General features: G+C 37.3%; 1 protein-coding gene across 2 annotated transcripts in view; it reads right to left on the bottom strand.

Annotated features, from left to right (window-relative positions):
• il1rapl1a (interleukin 1 receptor accessory protein-like 1a) overlaps window positions 1-12,394 on the bottom strand; it is a 70,560-nt gene extending 58,166 nt beyond the window's left edge. For both annotated transcript variants that reach the window (XM_052564516.1, XM_052564517.1), the window contains exon 1: window positions 12,043-12,394. The gene's annotated coding sequence lies outside the window, so the exon portion shown is untranslated. The remainder of the gene's footprint in view (window positions 1-12,042) is intronic.
• Between the last annotated feature and the right edge of the window lie 8,776 nt (window positions 12,395-21,170).

Raw genomic sequence — 21,170 nt, 5'->3', positions numbered from 1 at the left:
AGATATCTGAATGCTAAGCGCAAGCCTCTGAAGTCTATTGAACCCAAATTTGACTGAAATATTCATTAATAAAGAGGCACATATTTTGGTAACTGGACTCAAAGGCAAACATATATTGATGGTTAACAAGGAACATGAACATTTTTCAAGATTTTAGGTAAATAAAACATTAAAGGATAAGGAAAAGGGGATATTTTAATTGCTGTAACTGGTTTTTTAACAGAAGATTAGCCTTTTGCTGTTAATATAAATAAATACAGCTGAAAAATACATTTTCTCAAAACACAAGTACTGCATATATACATGTCAACCATCCATAATCACCTCTGTTTACGATTTTATTTGAAGTCTCCAGCTGATAAAGCACCATAAAGGTCCATAATTCAATTTACAGTCTTGTCACATGACTCCCCCATGATGCACTGCTTCTGTCACTTTAACGCAGACCTCTAAATTACTCCCCGCAGCTATACGGTATTCTTGGAATTCCCTCCAAGACTTGTTATATCTAATCAAATAACACCTATATTCCCTGCTTCCTGTCTTTTTTTTTATAATTAATGTAAACTTAATAAGTGTATGCAAACCCTTCCTCTTCATCCATAATTATCTTACAATAACATTCTACTGATGATGAATTGCATGCCAAATTCAGACACTGGAAGGCCTAAATCCCATCAGGAACAGTAGCATTTGATAGGTTAATAGACTTTATTTTGTGTGTGTGTGTGGGAGTGTTTGTGTGTCCGTGTGTGTGTGTGTGTGTGTGTGTGTGTGTGTGTGTTAAAAAGGCAAAGGGGCGAAAGAGAGAGAGTGCTCTTGTGATCTCTTTAAAGGGCTTATCATCCCTCTCCCACACATAATCTCAGGGTTCTGAGAGAGGAGAGAGAGACTGAGAGAAAAAAAATGAGAAAAGGTAGAATATAAAGATTTCACATTTTCACATTAACAGCCACCAGTTAATGCGTATGAGATCACTTATTACGGCTTTAATTAAAGGGATAGTTCACCCAAAAATGAAAATCCTGTCAACATTTACTCATTCTTATGCTGTTCTAAACCAAAACGACTTTCTTTCCTCAGTGAAACATAAAAGGTACATTTTATAGGACTGTTCTGGAACAGACCCATTTAGGCAATTATTACCGTATTTTCCGGACTATAAGTCACACTTTTTTTCATAGTTTTGGCTGGTCCTGCGACTTATAGTCAGGTGCGACTTATTTATCAAAATTAATTTGACATGAACCAAGAGAAATGAACTAAGAGACATGAACCAATAGAAAACATTACCGTCTACAGCCGCGAGAGGGCGCTCTATACTGCTCAGTTCTCCTGTAGTCTACACTGAGCAGCATAGTGCGCCCTCTCGCGGCTTTAGACAGTAATGTTTTCTCTTGGTTCTATATAAATGCGACTCATAGTCCAGTGCGACTTATATATGTTTTTTCCTCATCATGACGTATTTTTGGACTGATGCGACTTATACTCAGGTGCGACTTATAGTCAGAAAAATACGGTAACTGAAAATCTTGATATCCGCCCTCTGATGTTTGCATCCAGGAAGCAGCAATGTCTAAATTGTGAAATTATGGATTTTCAAATCAGATATCTTCAATGAATTGGTTAATCCAGTTCACAAAATGTAAATGATTCGTTCATAAATCTGACTGATATGGTCAGTTCTGCTCTGTCAATGAATCACAACAAATATGTGTTCCTCACATATTTTTTTTTTTCACCCCTTTTTTTTATACGGCACATTATATGGGACATTTCTGATACTTTATAATCCATTTCGAAGCTTAAAAGTTCCAGTCCACATTTATTATAATTGTATTGAAAACAGCAACCAGTTCAAAAACAAAGAATGCCATACAGGCTTGGTACAGTCATAAAAATTATGGTCAACCAGATTTCACAGAAAAATTTTAATATGTTGATTTCAGATCAAATTGTACAATGTGAATCATCTGAAAATGTACATTTTTAGTAGGTGTGTGAATCTTCACTGGTTTCACACTTCGACTTGATTACAATTATCATCTCAACAATCCAATTCAATTCGATATCACGATGCATCATGATGTGTTGCATCCTCAATTTTTAATATTACTCACATGGCTACATTTTCATGTGAATTTTATATCAAATTTATTTTGTGCATTTTTATTAAATTATTTAAGCAGAATCAGAAAATGGCATAGGAGAATTCATATTTTCTCCCACCCGTTATTAATTAGGGGGGGGGGGGGGGGGCATTCAAAGTAACTGTAACTGGGGTGTAAGCAAATTGTATGAAAATATATGAACAGGATCATAGAAATTCATATGAAATTGCAAACAGTTCAGCAAAAAACAGACACACACACACACACACACACACACACACATATATATATATATATATATAAATATATATATATATATATTTCATTTGATTAGTTTTATGTAATTTGCTGTTTTGCACATATATTCTCTCTTTATATATTTTTCATGCTTAGAAAAGCAAGTAACATGTCTGTCCTCAACAAGCCACATGATCCAAGGTAGCACAAACAAACAATGTGGAATGAGTTATGTGCCATATTTCCAGCCTTAGGGTTAACGCTTTTTTAACGCTTGACTTAGCAAATAACACTAATCATCCCCAATCATTCAGTCACCTGTTAAATCACACAGTCACCTAATCATCTGCCAGATGGAACACTTTTAGGATCAAATCAGTCCAAATGAGTGCTGCTTTTTTCCCCCCACTCACAATAGGCAATTCAATCACCGTCCAGTTAGAGGCGTACACAAAAGGTCTTCCTCATTTCTCATTGCAGCTAATATCCACATACACATGTACGGTCGCTCACACACATGCACACGGACAGGCGTGTGGCGGCGGGCCCAGCTGTGAATGATTGATGTGGTGATTTTATGATTTAATCCAATTTAAACTCTCCACATCTCCAGGCCTGACAGTCAACACATTTACCATGCGGTAAATATAACAGTGCCCCTGGAGGAAGAGAGCTGCGTTATGAACAGAGATACACACATCGTTAAAAACCCACCCACACACACACACTTACGAGACAGCAGAACGAATGACTCAAGGACAACCTGAGCCACATCTATAGTCAGACAGTACACATATGATGGTTCACAAGAGAGCCAAATAGACGTATGTGCATGTGTGTGTTTGTGTTATTGTAGGTGTGGGCTTGTATTTGTAAGAGAATGAGGGGGGAAAGATAAAGACCACGCCGGTCTTTGTGGACTCCATTATTTATCGTGGCAGTTCCAGCTTTCTCGTGCCAGCCAAATATCAGAGTAGAAGTCGAACATGCTCGGGGGCATAAAGTGTGTGTGTGTGTTTGTGTGTGTGTGACTGAGTGCGAAAGCAGGAAATGAGAAACAATAAATATAGACTCAAATATGGACTCCTGAAAGATTTTTTTTTATGACACTGACTTGTTAATGCACATGTAACCTTGACGACAGGTGCTGTACCCTCACATCAAAGCCATGGAAAAGTCAGTGAACACTCATGTAATGGTCTTTCCGTGCCCTTAGCATGAATTGAAATTCAGAATATTGATCAGGTGTGTATGTGGTTTAAGAGGCTTGCAGACTGTTCACACTTCACTGATCGGCCCCAGCTAACAAGGGACCCCTGAGTACTCTTCCATGCTCTGCGCTGCTGATGGTGATTAATTATTGAGTATTACTGCTCTCCTACACCACCTCCAGACACAGCACCACTAATCCCCTCACCAGACACACTCAGTCTCAGTCAGGAGTCAAAAAAAAAAAAAAAGACAAGATAATAGGTGGTCAAAGGGCTAGCAAAGATAATGGATAGCAATGAGAGAGAATAAAAGAGCTATGCAGGAAACGTAAGGTTTTCAATTTAAATGACATCTGACATGACTTTACATGATGAAAGGTGTATATATCTGCAGGGCTCCCACTCCTACTGACTACTGCAGTTGTTTTTGAAGCTTGAAAAACATTGCTGATTCGACGTATTCCACTCTGTGAGATTTGAAGGCTGCTACTCTCACATTGGCTACAGAAGAAGATAATGATATTTATAGAATGATTGTTACGCTCACTATAGAACCTTCAATGACTTTTGAGATTTAATTGACTTCCGTGACTTTTACGAGCCTGGAAATCACCATTTTATAATTCTCTGGTTTTTCATGAGTGAAAAACCTGCCACTGGCACATCATGAATGGATAAATTAGTCAAATGAGCTGTTTATGCAAAACCAAACTATCCTCCGATGCATGAAACATTACAAATATGTATGAATTTATACTAGTTAACTGCATGGATGATGATAAAACAAATATACAATGTGTACAAATCAGCATTGTGTTTTTAATTCCTGGATAGTATTTATATGACTCCAGTGATCCAGTGTCTTGATTGGAATTATATAATTTGTAAGAATGATATAAAATAATGTTACCATTCTAGTAGAGTAGGCTAGGCTAATAAGATTTGAAATCAAACAACAATCATGCCAAATAAATGAATTCTGAATTCATTCAGAAACAGATGCTGTTGTGACCTAAAAAAATATTTGCATATTCAGTTCTGTATAGGTCTACTTTTGATACATTTGCTATTACTGATGTTTCATAGATTTGTTTATATTTTAATTCCTTGGATTGTTTCTAATCACTGGTGCACATACAGGTGCATCTCAATAAAATAGAATGTTGTGGAAAAGTTAATTTATTTCAGTAATTCAACTCAAATTGTGAAAATTATGTATTAAATAAATTCAATGCATTGGTTCTTTTAATTGGGAAGATTTTGGCTCACATTTAACAAAAACCTACCATTAAATTACAATATGGTGCCAATCAGCTAATCAACTTAAAACACCTGCAAAGGTATCCTGAGCCTTCAAAATGGTCTCTCAGTTTGGTTCACTAGGCTACACAATCATGGGGAAGACTGCTGATCTGACAGTTGTCCAGAAGACACTCATTGACACACTTCACAAGGAGGGTAAGCCACAAACATTCATTACCAAAGAAGCTGGCTGTTCACAGAGTGCTGTATCCAAGCATGTTAACAGAAAGTTGAGTGGAAGGAAAAAGTGAGAAAGAAAAAGATGCACAACCAACCGAGAGAACTGCATCATTATGAGGATTGTCAAGCAAAATCGATTCAAGAATTTGAGTGAACTTTACAAGGAATGGACTGAGGCTGGGGTCAAGGCATCAAGAGCCACCACACACAGACGTGTAAAGGAATTTTTTGAACCACAGAAAATGTCAGAGGCATCTTACCTGGGCTAAGGAGAAGAAGAACTGGACTGTAGCCCAGTGGCCCAAAATCCTCTTTTCAGATGAGAGCAAGTTTTGTGTTTCATTTGGAAACCAAGGTCCTAGAGTGGAGGAAGGGTGGAGAAGCTCATAGCCCAAGTTGGTTGAAGTCCAGTGTTAAGTTTCCACAGTCTGTGATGATTTGGGGTGCAATGTCATCTGCCAGTATTTTTTGAAAACCAAAGTCACTGCACGTGTTTACCAAGAAATTTTGGAGCACTTCATGATTCCTTCTGCTGATCAGCTTTTTGAAGATGTTGATTTCATTTTCCAGCACGATTTGGCACCTGCCCACACTGCCAAAAGCACCAAAAGCTGGTTAAATGACCATGGTGTTGGTGTGCTTGACTGGCCAGCAAACTCACCAGACCTGAACCCCATAGAGAATATATGGGGTATTGTCAAGAGGAAAATGAGAAACAAGAGACCAAAAAATGCAGATTAACTGAAGGCATCTGTCAAATAAACCTGGGCTTCCAGACCACCTCAGCAGAGCCACAAACTGATCACCTTCATGCCACGCCAAAGAAGGCCAATAATTCACAATATATATATTTTTAATTGGTCTTAAGAAGTATAAAAAAATTTTGAGAAAGTGAATTGGTGGGTTTTTGTTAAATGAGAGCCAAAATCATCACAAGAACCAAATACTTAAACTACTTAAGTTTGTGTGCATTGTATTTATTTAATACAAAATTTGAATTTAATTACTGAAATAAACGAACTTTTCCACAACATTCTAATTTATTGAATGGGCTAAGGCAAGTTGTGTCACAAAAACATGACATGAGTTTTTTGTAACTGACATTATCTGTCAAGCACAGTTGCTTAAGAAGAGAGCCATGGGGCCATAGCAATTTGTATGTTTATTATCAGTTTCAATCAATACATTCTAGTTTACTGTTTGAGCTAATATACAACTGAGAATACTATTGTTGGCTGAGCTGTTTCAGTCTCCTGTTTCTCAGACTTGTCTGCTGAAAAGACCCCAGTAATCTCTCAAGTATTCCCTCTTGAGTTTCAGAAGAGGCTCTCAGGAGCTTCTCAAGCAGCACAATTTGCTTGCTTACCAAAAATGTAACGTCAGAGATTTTAATATGATCTCAGACTTTCTCCTCTAATTCTTGGCAAATTATCTGAGCCATGTCATTCATATTAATACTTTAGCTCTGTATTGTTACTTTATATGTGAATAATTGTCTTACTAGTCTGGTTCTTATTTTCCCTAAGAACTTTTAAGAAACATCTAAGATGAAATTTAAGAGAAAAACCTCACAAAGACAAGAAGTCCAATAATGTCTAGCAGTACACAGCATCACCAATGCCATTACCAACCTATAATTCCCCCAAAAATGTTTTTAACACACCCAACCTCCAGTTAAATCCTAGCATTACGACACAACTCCAAATCATAATTTCAATAATAATTTCAGCTCCAGAAGGCCATACTTGAATCTCATAGCCAAAAGGTCTGACATGTTCATAATACACTTTGGCTAATTTGAATGAACACTGTGGTTGAGCTTAATGCGTTTAGTTTGTCACGTGAAACAATTACTTCATTTAAAAGTTCAAAAATCACTGCAATTACAGCCTATCACTATTTAAAGACTGCAATTGATTCATTAAAAAAGATTATATACTGTGGGGTCTGAAGACCACATCTGAAATCTTTTTTGAAACAACAAATAAATTATAAATATTTAAGAGGTCTAGGCCAATACTGAGAAAATTTGTCAAATTGACCATGTGAATTCCTTTGTAAAAATATAAAAGTGTTCGTGCATTTAAGCACTAGATTTCCTTTTGAATATTCTAGAATCATTCTCATTATCAGCTTTTTCTTGTGGATTTCATGTCAACTCAAGTCTTGCTGTCATTAAAGGAGAACAAACCAAATACTGAGACATTCTACATATCATTAATTTTTCCAATTAAATGTCCCCCTCAAAATGCTTTTCTACTATAATTTGAAGTGAAAAGTACTGGTCTGACTGAGAAACCCACTGTACAGTGTGTTTAAATCTGTCTTTTTTTCCCTGTGTTTTCCTCTGGGAAATTAGTATTCTAGCTCACTCCAAATCTTCATCCTGACCAATGCTTTCGAAATGACTGTGATTGTCACTATGGAACTACTTTTCTAACTGATGTCTAGGTTCCTGAGGTAGTTTCACTAATGTTAATGACTGCAGCATCTCATTTACAAGGAGAGAACTGAAAATTGAGGTAGATTCCCAATTCCATCAAAAGTTGTCCGCCCAAGAATAAATTGGATTTGTCATGAGGTTATACTCCAAGGTTAAATGGTGAAAGATAATCAAAATGAGGCTTCTCTAAAACTGCAGCCGCTATAAGCCAAACAAATACAATCAAGAAACTTTGAGGCCATAAACAGAGATACAGTGTTGAATTTTGCCATCGGTCTGAAATCAATAATAAATTAATTACCGAACAATGGTGTTTCAGAAACATTCAGAGCTGTTTTATGAGTAAAATCAGTGAAGGAAGTGCTGTAAGACTGAAAACTCTAGTTGTACTGCAAACACCCTGTTACACATGAGACTAAATTGGGTCTACACAAACACACACTGCAGGTTTTAGTACTGTTCGGTGAGAATCAGTGAGGATTCTGACAGTTTGACAGTCTCAAGGGAGAGAGAAAGTGACAGTAATAGAGAGGGAGAGAGCTAGAGAAAAAACAAAAACAAGGAAAGATTACATGTCATACTTCATCAGCAACAGGAAAACCAGCAGTAAATGAGTTTGCGTGCATGCGCCATTGGGACTCGAATTGCATATTCTATGCACACAAATATATGAATAAATGAACTCATTGTATTTATTTATTTGCGTGCATGTGTTGTTTGGACGTCCTTCAAATTGAAATTCCTTATGTGTAATGAAAATATGGGATGCTAGATCTCTGTTGCATGACGTTATACCTTCCCACAGGTGTGCGCCAAACATAAAATGCACAATCAAGGTCAGGAATCCATGGTGAAGATTCAAAAGACCAAATACTTCTCACCAACCCAAATCAATAAATTCTCTTCTCTCATTACCAATCGATCACTTTTCTTTTGAGACCCAATCAATCAGCTTGGACAGCAGGTCACAATCATCACCAGGACAAGATCTGCCAAGAGCCCTCAACCCACTGGATTCCAATAGTAGCCATTACCGAAAAGACATCAGAGAATGAGCTTATTGTTTCAATCATCTAGCAATCCACCTGAGCATCCTCTACTTGTTTCCTGACTCGCTGTACTTGACTTTAATGGCCTGAGAGCACAAACTGTTTTATAATGAGGGCTTTCCCACAGCATACTCCCCTCATTATGCACACAAACACACACATACACACAGATAGCGACAAGCTTCTTATTGATATTGTGCCCATTAAAGTGGTCCCTAAGAAAGCGGGAGGTGAGTCTCATGAGTGCGTTTTATTCGCCGGGAAAACAATACAACTATATTTCATACATGTAAACCCTCGGGAAGCCTATGAACTTCCACAGTTAACCCCATCAAAGATTTTGAGCCATTTAACAGCAACGACTGACTCTGCAAAATGCCCCAATTCCACTCAAATTCAAAAGCGCAATAGACTCAGAACTCAACTGCAATATGTAGTCCAATTTGAGTCTGGATTCTGTGATTCAGGCTTTAAATTACACATACATGCTTTTATCAGAATGCCACAGACATGACTTTTAGCTTCCCACAGATCAGGGGCATCAGTCATAGTGGTTTTGTCATTGAAGTGATACTTGGGTTGACCTGATGATATGTCAAGGCAGAGGGGGTCATAAAAGATGTGTTGTAGTTCCTTGAAAAAGGGAACTGTTCTTTCAGCACCACTCACAGTCAAATATCCACATCACATCAAAGTGCATTTTAACATGTACTGGTTCTTTTGCAGATTCTATTTCACAGATTTTATCGACAAGTGGCCAACCGATGCCCCTGGCCATTCAGTAAAGCCCATGACAGAACATGCCTTGTTTTTTAATAGGCCATCCAAACGCTGCCGGTAATGGCATGCGCTATAGCCAGATCTCTTTGGAAACTTAAGTAGGCAAGTGTGTGTGGGTCCATCTTCAAACTCACCCTAGGCAATAGGAGCCCCACCATGGGACTGGATGCATTCTTTATAACCGCACACACAACGACACAATAAACCCAGGCTGTGCCCCATACCACATTCAAACCTGAGTGACAGTTCCTTTAAGAGGAGTCAATGGCGCTGTCAAAGACAATTTTCGCCAACGTTTCATCTGTGTATTCTAGGCACACATTTGAGGGAATAAGCTAAAGTAATCATTAGCATTAGGAGATTGGCTTGTTTATACTGATATTGCATGAAATGAAGGAAGTCTATGCATTTGGGTGAGAATTTTTGCAGGTGGCACGAGGTAAAAGAGGGCAATGTGAATTTCTGAATCTGCATCCATGACGAGCATGATCCTCATGCCTTGGGTGTGTTCTCACATGAGCCTTGGATTGTGACAGCAACACTAGGCCAGCCAAAAGGCTTTTCATGCTATGCTTAACAGGGTTAAGGCCAATTTTAACCCTGGGTTAAGAAACTTTCACACTTATTTCGAAATAGGTTTAGTTAAGGCTTTTAACCCTGGGATACGAAGCCATGCTTTAGGCTTTGCAGCACTAACATTTAATAAACTGGCATACAGTCAAAAATGATGTTGTGCTGAAATATTAAATTGAGTTATTTAGCAACAGAAAACCAAATATAAATGCACAGTGCTTACCTCGTTAAGTACTCACGAGCTTTGTATGTTGCATAAACTTTCACGTTATGTTTAGTGTCTACAGTGAGGGGGAAATATAGAACAGTGACACAAATGCATGAAACGGTGATAATAATAAAATATTAAAGTATTGTTTTGTTGTATGCTTTATAAGGCTTAAAACAACCAGAGAGGATCTACATGGCAACATTTATACTAGACGTGTTGTAGTTGTCCAATCAATGTTACTGACCCAATAAATATGCAAATAAGTACGTCGACTCATCATTTAAAAATATACAGTGAAATAACCCAGTTTAACGTTTAGCCAATATTAGGAATGACTTTGGTCTACCAATTTCAAGCATGGGAAGCCCAATAATGCGGTATTAGAACGCACAAGCATAAGTCAACCAATCATAAACTAAGCAATTGCCTGTCGCATTAAATATTAATGCCACATAAACTTGCACGCACTTAACTTTAGCCTCTGAGGGGGAAAATGCTGAAAATGTGAGGAAGTGTTTTTTTTTTTTTTTTACATTGGTCAGATAAGTCATTACAAGACAGGACACGTGCAGTATTTGTCCAATCAATGTTACTAACCTCATAAATATGCAGATAAGAATGATAACCCGCTGTTCACAATATCGGAAGAGAGAAATTTCGTAAACTGACTATGACTAACCTAGGGGCAGTGAATGAGCAGTGGGAAACAGTGTACAAGATAACCCAGCAGGGATTCAGTTAACCCAGGAATAAAAATGACCATGGGTTTACAATTTCAAGTGTGAAAAGCCCACCAAAGGTCTGTGTACCAGCCGGTGTCGGCACACGGCACAGATTCTCCTGCGCACTCTCTCTCGCAGACTGTGATCAGACGCCACTGCAGTGTGTGTGTGTGTGTGTGTGTGTGTGTTCTGTCGGTACCATCGCAGGAGGGTGCAATACTCCCGCAAACACCGCCTTTAAACAAGCCATCTCAAACGCTGCCGCACATCACGTCGCGTTTTCTACATTTATTTCGAGTCAAACAAAACCAACACGAAATTATATAAAACAGTGGTTTGCCAACAGACCGCAAAACTGTAATAAAATAATAAATCCTTTATTTTATCAGTATAAAAACACCACGATTAAGACCTTGTCTTGTTTTGCGCGTATGCAAAGTCCGCGGCTCTCACTGAGATCTTAACTGATTCCCACCTGAAATGTTGTTTCAGGAGTGGGTAAATCCGATGAACAAGTGTCCGTTAATGTACAATAAATTCAAGGGAAAAAAAAAACTATAAAGATATTTGCGTACTTGTAGAACCATTAAGACGTTTCTATATCGTGCCATTATTTTTATGTCAGTGAAGCATATGTTCGCCCTCATATCGGATGTTTTACTTGTTTGTTTAAAATTATCATAAATATCAACGAAGATTCTTATTGGAGTCGCATTTCTGTAACACAGTAGCATTAAGAAACATCTTGCCCAGACACCTTGATAATGAAAAGCTAGTAGCAATAAAATTAAGACAGCAAATAATACCACACTTTACTTTGATATAATTACAGCTATATATATGCTTTTTATTTGTATGGGGGGTGTCGTGAAATACTCGTGAAAATATGTCACAGTACAGCCAGATCCTACTGATACAAAATAAGACTTATTGTCTTCTTCCACAAAACATAATTGCCTATTTTATTAAATTTAGGTGAAATATGATCCAGACATGTTGTTGACAGGTCTAACGCTGTAATTCTGCCTTGATGAAAAGAGTTTCATTATTTAAGCATCAAACTCCACATTTACCCGGTTTCGATATTTTGTAAAGGTTAGAATACATAGGCTTCCTCACGAGCCGAAGCAAATCTATTCGCCGCCCCCGCATCACCATGAAACCTCTCCAAAAACACACACTTCAAACTTCGCTTGGGTAACTAAAACAGAGCGCGAGCTTACCGTCAGCCCACGTCCAAAATTGATCCGCGGTCAGTCAATAAGACACTTGGAAACGGAATGAACGCGCATCACGATGAATGAGGAATCTGGCCAAATCATCCATCCGAGCAGAAAAATTCACAAGCTGATAGTTTATTCCAATACAGACGCTGCCTTAAGGAGAATTCAAAGGGTTTCCAAGGGTCTCTATGACTTTAGGACACCATAATGCATTAAGAACTCAAAGGTGCTGAAGAAGGACCCATGGCTTGACCGTGCGCCCTCGTCCAGCGGACAGTCGCTCCTGCGCATTCCGTGGCGCGCCGTGCGCTCGTCGGTCAGAGGGATGATCTGAGATGTCTCAGGTATCCGGCAGCTCAAGCTCCTGTGGGGGTTTCCTCTTCAAGACGGGCTGTGTGCGCTCGCTGCTGTTGAAGAACTCTCCATGGTCCTAAAGTCCGCCCCAAATCCAAGCCTGCGTGCGCGCGCGCGTGCGTAACGACTGTGGTGGGCTGAATGTATTTAGGAACATCTTCAGTTAAAGGAATAGCTCACACCACAACAATAAACATTCTGTCATCCTTTACTCATCCTCACGTCGCTCCAGAAATGTGCTTTCTTTCTTCTGCAAAAGGCAGAATAGTTCATGTTTTTTTCTATTCCTCACAATTAAAGCATGTGACTATATGTGACATGCATTTAAGGCGCCAAAAAAAGCAACTGTAGAGAAATTCCAGTTGCGTGCAAAGGATATTTATGCTGTATTGCACTGAAACTCTTTCACCTTTTAAATGTCATTAAATGAATATTTAATGCAAAATTATTATTATTATTATTTTTTATGTACTGACCCTCAGTCCATTCACGTAATCATCATGGATTAACATCTTGTGGAGTGAAAAACTGAGTTTCTGTAATAAATCTATCATTGAGACAATAACTCAAAACATTGCTTCCGGCTAATATATGAGTTGTCTCTCCCTAATATTGCTTTCTCCAATCGCCTTGAGGAGTGAAATATATACAGATCAAGCACAGCTTACAAAAACAGTCCAAAACAAATATGTCAGTGGATTCTTATGTGAAAGGAAAACAGGGGGATGGACTTTTTCACTGGAGAAAATGTTATCATGAATTATTAACTCACATTTTGGCATTTCAAGTTAATGGCAGTTTTATTACAAACACACAGCTTCTCAAGATATTAATTGATGGACTGGACTTGTGCTTTAAAGTGGATTAGCTATTTGGAATCTCATTTTCATTTAGTATGCCTTTAAAGCAATACTGTGGTTAAGCTGGACCTCATTGAAACAGAATACTGTAATTATGCTAATGTGATTATGCATATAATTAGAGTAACCATAATCACAGTAAAATGTGCAGTACACAAGCATGTTTATGCTTTAATTGCATTTATTCCACCATATACTAGTGTTGCCATGTTACACTCATGAACAGGTTTGAAATCAAAGCAGAATAGACAAAGCCACATGGCCGCCAGCAACTGGGAATGCTGTCCTGGGCTGAGATTAGGGGGCCCCACTTGGGTCCTTTATGGTATAGCCTACTCATCTGGCCTTAGGAAAAGGGGTCCACTAATAAAAATGTTGCCTGAAGCCCTGTGAATTTCAGTGACAGCTTTGAGAAGCCACTCTTTTGGGGACAACAATAAAAAGTTTATTTTTACAGCTTTATGTGACATGGATGTGTTTTACCGATGGTAGAAAACAGTAAAAATGAAGACATGGGGTATATTTAGGGTTTAAAAAAAAACACACTAAATAAAAGAATCCCTTCCAAATACAAAGGATTATGCAGTTGAAGCAGGCAAATAATGAATAGCTGCAACAAACAGACCTACTCTTTTAGAAAATTTGAATGAAGGTTTGGGTAGGGGTTAATGGCATTGAAGATGTACTGTAGACATGTAATGTTTTTATTTTTATTTTTGTTTTTTGTTTTTTGTTTTTTTGCTCTCTGATTATTGCCAATAATCAGACTATTGTTGTACATGAAATATAGCCACTGGTCATATCTAAATGCACATGACTGGAAATGAGATTTGACAGCTATAGTGCAGAAGGAAAGCTGTTCGGTGAATAACAAGTTTAATTTCAGTTTTCTCTGCACAAAGTTATTGCATGACTTTAGAAAACTTGATATAGCCAGAAGTCATGTACTACATTTATGGTGTATTGCATTTATGGTGCTTTTTTGAGATGTCTATTCCAGATGAATACATATATATATATATATATATATATATATATATATATATATATATATATATATATATATATTTTTTTTTTTTCTTCTTCTTCTTTTTACATATTAACAATGACCATATACATGTATGGCACGAGCTGTCAAAAAAGAGAGAAAAAGTAGAGGAGAAATTATTCAGTAAATCATAATTTATTTACAACTGGCTCAAATCAAGAAGAGTAAGAATATAGATTCATTGCATGTTAAATAACAACCAGTTCATTACGGAACAATAATGTTTGGAAGCTTGAGTCAGGTTTGGAACAACAGGAAGGTGAGGGAATGATGACAAAATCATTTTAGGTGAACTATTTCTTTAAACTTATAGAGAGTGTTTGTATGTGTGTGCATTTTATACACAAGTTCTGAAAAGAGACAGCCTTGAGGCCCAGGTGTGTGCACTGGTGTGTATGTATGTATGTGCATGTGTGAGTGTGAGTGGGAGAGAGAGAGGGAGAGAGTCTTTTCCAAAACACTTTGCTGTCCTGTCCAGGGTGAGTCTCTCGCTCTGTGAGTTGCATAACAATGAGGAGGTTCACAGCAGAAGAAAAGCCCACTCAGAACACAAACACACACAAACACACACTCTTTCTCTGGTGTTGCCTGTTTCTTTACCTCTCTCCCTCTCTCTCATCCATAAAACCACACACATTTCTCTCTGTATATTCCTTCTGCCCAAGGGAAAGTGTTCTCTCCTGTAGTTACTGTCCACGTGCTTTTATAACTTCCAGTATCTGCTGCCCACTCCGCTGATGTCATACAGCTCAATCTCTTGTAAGGCTGATTCTGAACTGCACATCTACAGTAATCTCTCTCCACACACTGCACTTGAAAACCTTGATCCAGATACTAGAAACTTACACCATTTCACTTTGATGCTGATCGACCATGAAAAACAAATGCATAAGGTTTCAATACACCCCCCCACACTCAATATTAAAAAAATATTCATCTAATAAATAATTGATTTGCTGAAAGTGTTAATTTTTACATCATAATAAATGCATTAATCAAACTGGATAAAATCTTTGTAAAACCCCTGCAAATGAGCCCATTTCATGAATGCTGCAATACCGCAAAGTAAATCTACTTTGAATGGTCTGAGATATTGCAACATTTGTCGAGTTTTTTTATTCAGTTTGGTTAAACCATTTATTCGGATTATTCTTAAAAAAATTAACTGTAAAAAATCTTTAATACAATTTACGGTAAAAAAATGGCAGCTGTGGTTGCCAGAATTTTACCGTTAAACAATACAGTAGCAACATTTTAGTTTAATTTAGTTAGTTTAGTTTAGTTTTATTTTACACTTTAATTTACATTTCAATACCAGAATTTCATTAACCGATATTATGTTAATATACCAACCCATTGAAGTACTGATTGTTTTTGTACCTTTGTAATACACTGATAACCACCAAAAGCAGGTGGTGATGAAAAAGTCACATGATGAACCAAAGCCCATCACAAACAGTTTTTAAATTTTAACATATATAGAAGGTGCACAATTCACACAAACACTAAAGACCATCATGGTAACGCACATAATACTGAAATTATGCAATAAACATTAATTTTACAGCATTAGATGTTAACATACAAACCTAATGCCCAAAACCGATAAAAAAAACTAAAGAAAAAGCTATAAAAAAAAAAACATCAAATTTGAAATGTAACACAGAGTATTCTGAATGTCAATTTTACGGTTATTCACTGTAAAAAAAATGTTTTTCCTCTTCCGGTATACTACCATACAATTACATGTAATGTCCAATACAGTTTTTACTGTATATAATAGGGGAATTTACCATTAACCATTTAACAGGTTTTTACTGAAGCATTTTTACAGTCTTTTACCATTAAATTCACAGTTATTTTTTTCAGTGTTGATACAAAATACAATACAGTAGCCTGAAAAAAGTATTTTAAACCTGATTTTTACATACTGTATAAAATATTTTAATCTGCAAACTGATGATGTTAGATATTTCTCAGAATTTTTTGAAGGATTTTTTAAATTCCTTTTAACAAGCAGTTTCAAAATAATTTTAGTGGACGTTTAATCAACCCCCCTGTGATTAAATGTCTCTCTAAATGATGTTAAAATATTGTAGCATACGTTTGAATAAACAACAAAAAGGTCTCTTTCCATGGCATTGCAGTTAGTCCGCTGATCTGTTTATCTGTCTGCCTCTTTGTGTTTTCATCTGTCTGTCATAGTGTCTGGGTCTAATATAATTTTAACGGAAATTAGAATGGAAAGGAAAATGTCACAAGAGGTTTTTGCAGCTATTTAAAGCCCTCCCCCAACAGAGATTATTCATTTTTCATAAAGTAGGTGATTTTTTTCAGGACTCTAAAAAGGTCTTTTGTCATTTCATCAGCTTTGTAGTTTAATAAATGAAGGAAGTGAGTAAGAGGTAAGGACAGACACAGTGCAGAACAGGTTCAAATAGCAGGAATGAGAACATGTCTACAAGATTAAAAAAAAAAAAAATACATGACACAAATGTAAGACGACAAAAACCCAAAGACATGGCAAAAATCTAGGAAAACTAAACTGAATAGCAATATTTCTATGCTACTAGTACCACCAACTGGAACTGCATAAATAATAACTATTTTCAAACAGGTTTCCAAACAGCCAACTGTCATTGGTCAACAAGCAGATAGTTCCACCCTCCAATTGGTGCCATTTAGGGAAATCATAGGAATTGATTGCTTCAGTTTTTTTTTTTTTTTTTTTTTTTTGCATAATAAGCCGAGATAAAAGATTAATATGCTGGGATAGACGTAAGAATAAAATTAAAACAAAACATTTTAAATGAAGATAAAACACTATTATTATACGTAAATCCTGTAACTGTAGAAGCTGATTTTATGACTGCTGAGTGAAATATGAAGAACTGAGAAATTTTTAATCACATGGCTATATAATCTACTACAATAACACATGGCAAAAATACAAGAAAAATATCAGCTTTATTAGTTCAAATGACCTTTAAGCTGATAGGTGCACAACAAAATGTTGTTGAACTTGTATTATTTTAATGACATGTATATACTTCTATCCATCCATCCATCCATCCATCTTCTTCCACTTATCCGGGCCGGGTCGTGGGGGCAGTAGTCTAAGCAGAGATGCCCAGACTTCCCTCTCCCTAGACACTTCCTCCAGCTCTTCCGGGGGGATACCGAGGTGTTCCCAGGCCAGCCGAGAGATATAGTCCCTCCAGGGTGTCCTCGGTCTTCCCCGGGCCCTCCTCACAATGGGACGTGCCCGAAACACCTTCCCAGGAAGGTGTCCGGGAGGCATCCGGAACAGATGCCCGAGCCACCTAAGCTGGCTCCGCTCATTTTGGCTGCCTTTATCCGGGATCTTGTCCTTTCGGTCGTGACCCACAGCTCATGACTATAGGTGAGAGTAGGAACGTAGATTGACTGGTAAATCGAGAGCTTCGCCTTGCAGCTCAGCTCCTTCTTCACCATGACAGACAGGTACATCGACTGCATCAGTGCAGAAGTTGCACCCATCCACCTGTCAATCTCCCGCTCCATCCATCACTCACTCGTGAACAAGACCCCAAGATACCTGAACTCCTCCACTTGAGGCAGGAGCTCTCAACCAACCTGAAGCGGACATTCCACCCTTTTCCGGCTGAGAACCATGGCCTTGGACTTGGAGGTGCTGAATCTCATCCCAGCCATTTCACACTCGGCTGCAAACCGTCCCAGTGCCCTGGCCCGATGAAGCCAACATGACAACATCAATTGCAAAAAGCAGAGACGAAATAACGTGGTCCCCAAACCGGACACCCTCCAGCCCCTGGCTGCGCCTAGAAATCTAGTATTTCAAGTACAGTATGACTTACAGTCGGTAATGCGACTTTTAAGGAGTAACGCAATATTGTAATGCATTACTTTTAAAATGAACTGTATTTCAGTGATAATGTTTATTTTGTTTATTTTTATGGTTTTAGTTTTTGTTAACAATACTAACCCTAAGGAATTGAGTGTTTTTTGTTACAATACTATACCTATGTCTGAACACATAATGGGACTGAATGTCAAATGAAGGCACATTATAGTAGCAGATTTCAACGCTTAAGTACACTTTCACAAAAAAAGGTACAAAAGCTGATGCATTACAAAAGACTCCTAAGGGGTGCATATCAGAAATGTTTATATTACCTTAAATGTATATATTGGTGCTTAAATGGAACATGTAAGTATATTTTGAAAGGATACAACTCCAGTGACAGATTTGCGTGTTCTGATTTGATAATGTTTGACTGGCACCAATCATTTAATGCAATTTTACTTGTTTGTCCATGGGGATAAGATACAATGAGCACCATAATGAAATTTGACATTTAAATGTGATTTCGACCCTGATGCTCATCACATAAGTTACACCAAAGGAGGTCTAAATACCTGGAGAGCACGTTAGCATTCCGATTTATCTCAATAGCAGATGCTCAGCTGGTGGATTTAGCCTCTGAAATACACAACCTGCAACCTGCCATCTTTGCTCTCAGGTACTCAGTTCCTAAGAAACATATTTGAGCTCCTACAATTATGTGAGATTTTTTACACAAACCTGGATTAAAATAACCACATATATTTCTGAGATAAGTAGACACTTGCTAGATTAAAGGAGTAGTTTCCCCCAAAATTTAAATTAGCAAAAATGTACTTACCCTCAGAACATCCAAGTATGAGTTTGTTTTTTTATTACCACAGATTTGGAGAAATTACATCCTTGCTCACCAATAGATCCTCTGCAGTAAATGGGTGCCGTCAGAAAAAGAAGTCAAACAGTTAATAAAAACATGACAATAATCTACAAGTAATCTACACAACTCCAGTCACTCAATCAATTAACATCTTTGGAAGCAAAAGGAAAGCTGCAAGTTTGTAATAAATCCATCAAGACATTATTAACTTCCAACTGTTGCAAAGGATCCATTGGTGAGCAAGTTATGTAACGCCAAACTTCTTCTTAAAAGCAATTTGTTCAGATGATGAAGCAACAAACTCATCTACATATTGGATGGCCTGAGGGTGAGTTAAGCAAATTTTCATTTTTGGGTGAACTATTTAACATAGCAAGTTGCATACTGCCATTTGAGGTGTTTCTCAATGCATTTTGCATACAGTTTCACACAAAATAGCGTCAGATTACATTATATACTGTCAAATATGCAGTAAGCTGCAGCCTATTTTAGTATTGCATTCTAAAGAGCTTTTCTCCTTTCCTGCCCTATTTACCTGCAACAATGTGTTTGTGTTTGCAGTGATCAAAGTAACTTTGATGGTTGTTACGTGTTCGCACGTGGATCCCGAAATAGAATACATGTCATCATTTGAGTCCATCCCTTCACTGCTGTAATCTGCATTGATTGCAGATCAAGTCTCAGTGAATCCTACTTTGCATTTCCTTTATTTGTAGAGAAGGAGACTGTTCTCCTCAACCCTGTTTTGAACAGCAAGCTTAATACACAGAGGTTCATATATTGGGATTTCCTTTTCCACATTTACATCTTCGTATTCCTCACGTGCAGCTTGCAGCTGAACGGTTTCTCACGCATATTGTGACTATATTATGCTTTTGCTGACATGACACCCCGCGGGCTTAAAAAATAAAAAACAACAGTTCCTAGGCATCTGCAATATTAAAATGTCAGAAAAATGATAAGTCTTAATTAAGAGATAATAATGTATTAATAATTCATAGATTATAGTATCCCTCCTGTACACATGCACACGCGCACACACACACACACACACACACACACTCACACACACACACACACCACAACCCCCCGTCGAGAATTAAACACAGAAGAGGAGTACCAAAGGTAATTATCTTATTCTGGTTATGTGGGTTAATAAGGCTTTTTTTCCGAAGGCCACAAGATTAATGTGAGTCTATATAAAACCCCTCAGCTCTTGCCAAACTTGAGTTGAGTGTCCGTTAGATTCCAGAACTTTCAACGTGGCAGGGATAGAACTGCAAATGTAATTATGTGTGTGTCAAAGAAGAGCCTTTTAATGGAACAGTTTACTTAGTATGGTTTACTACCAAACAAGGGCACAAATAGAGTCAATTAATTATTTAAAAAACGTTTAACCAATTATACAATTTCTCAATGCATTAAAAAAGTAAAAATAAATGTACACTAATATTTCTATAGGGCTGTCAATTTAACATTACTTTTGCATAATGAACTATAAAAAGTAAAATAAAATGTATAAAATAGTCATTAAGTATAAAAGATTAAAAACATTAAAAAAAACTACTATTTTAAAAAACCTTTTAAAAAGAGAATTTAATAATTAATTATAAATAAATCTCACATTAATCATGTCCCCTTATTCCTTAATGCAATTTTCCTACCATCAGAGCAATTCAAGCTGTATGCTAAAATATCAGTATATTTTCGCAAGTCTCACCAAACTATGGCCCAGAAACAAAGAAGCTGCATACATTCTTCTGTTCAAATAACAGCTGGAGCAGAACGGAATGGTACTAAACACAAGGGTCTTGGAACACGCTTTTTAAAATTGATCTTGACAATGCAACTTAGAAACACGGCATGAGATGCTGAAAACCATAAAATGCAACACAACGACCAAAAGTCCATGCATACAAAATCTGCATGTATACACAGACACAAATGTAAGAAATAGAACAGGAATAATTATTTCTGTGTGAATAGTCTCTAAATCTAACTCAGACTGACAGCTTGATTGCAGTATGGACCGCTGTGAAATTATGTGAAAATAAAAATATATTGACTTCCTAAGCCACTTGTTAATGTCCATTTATTGATTTATTCATCTGCCAGACCAATGTGCTTGAATCATCTTCTTCTTGG

The sequence above is a fragment of the Carassius gibelio genome, chromosome B9 (genome assembly GCF_023724105.1).
Source record: "Carassius gibelio isolate Cgi1373 ecotype wild population from Czech Republic chromosome B9, carGib1.2-hapl.c, whole genome shotgun sequence".
Lineage (NCBI taxonomy): Eukaryota > Metazoa > Chordata > Actinopteri > Cypriniformes > Cyprinidae > Carassius > Carassius gibelio.
The sequence above is the reverse complement of the archived record's forward strand: the minus strand, read 5'-3'. Positions and strand labels throughout refer to the sequence as shown.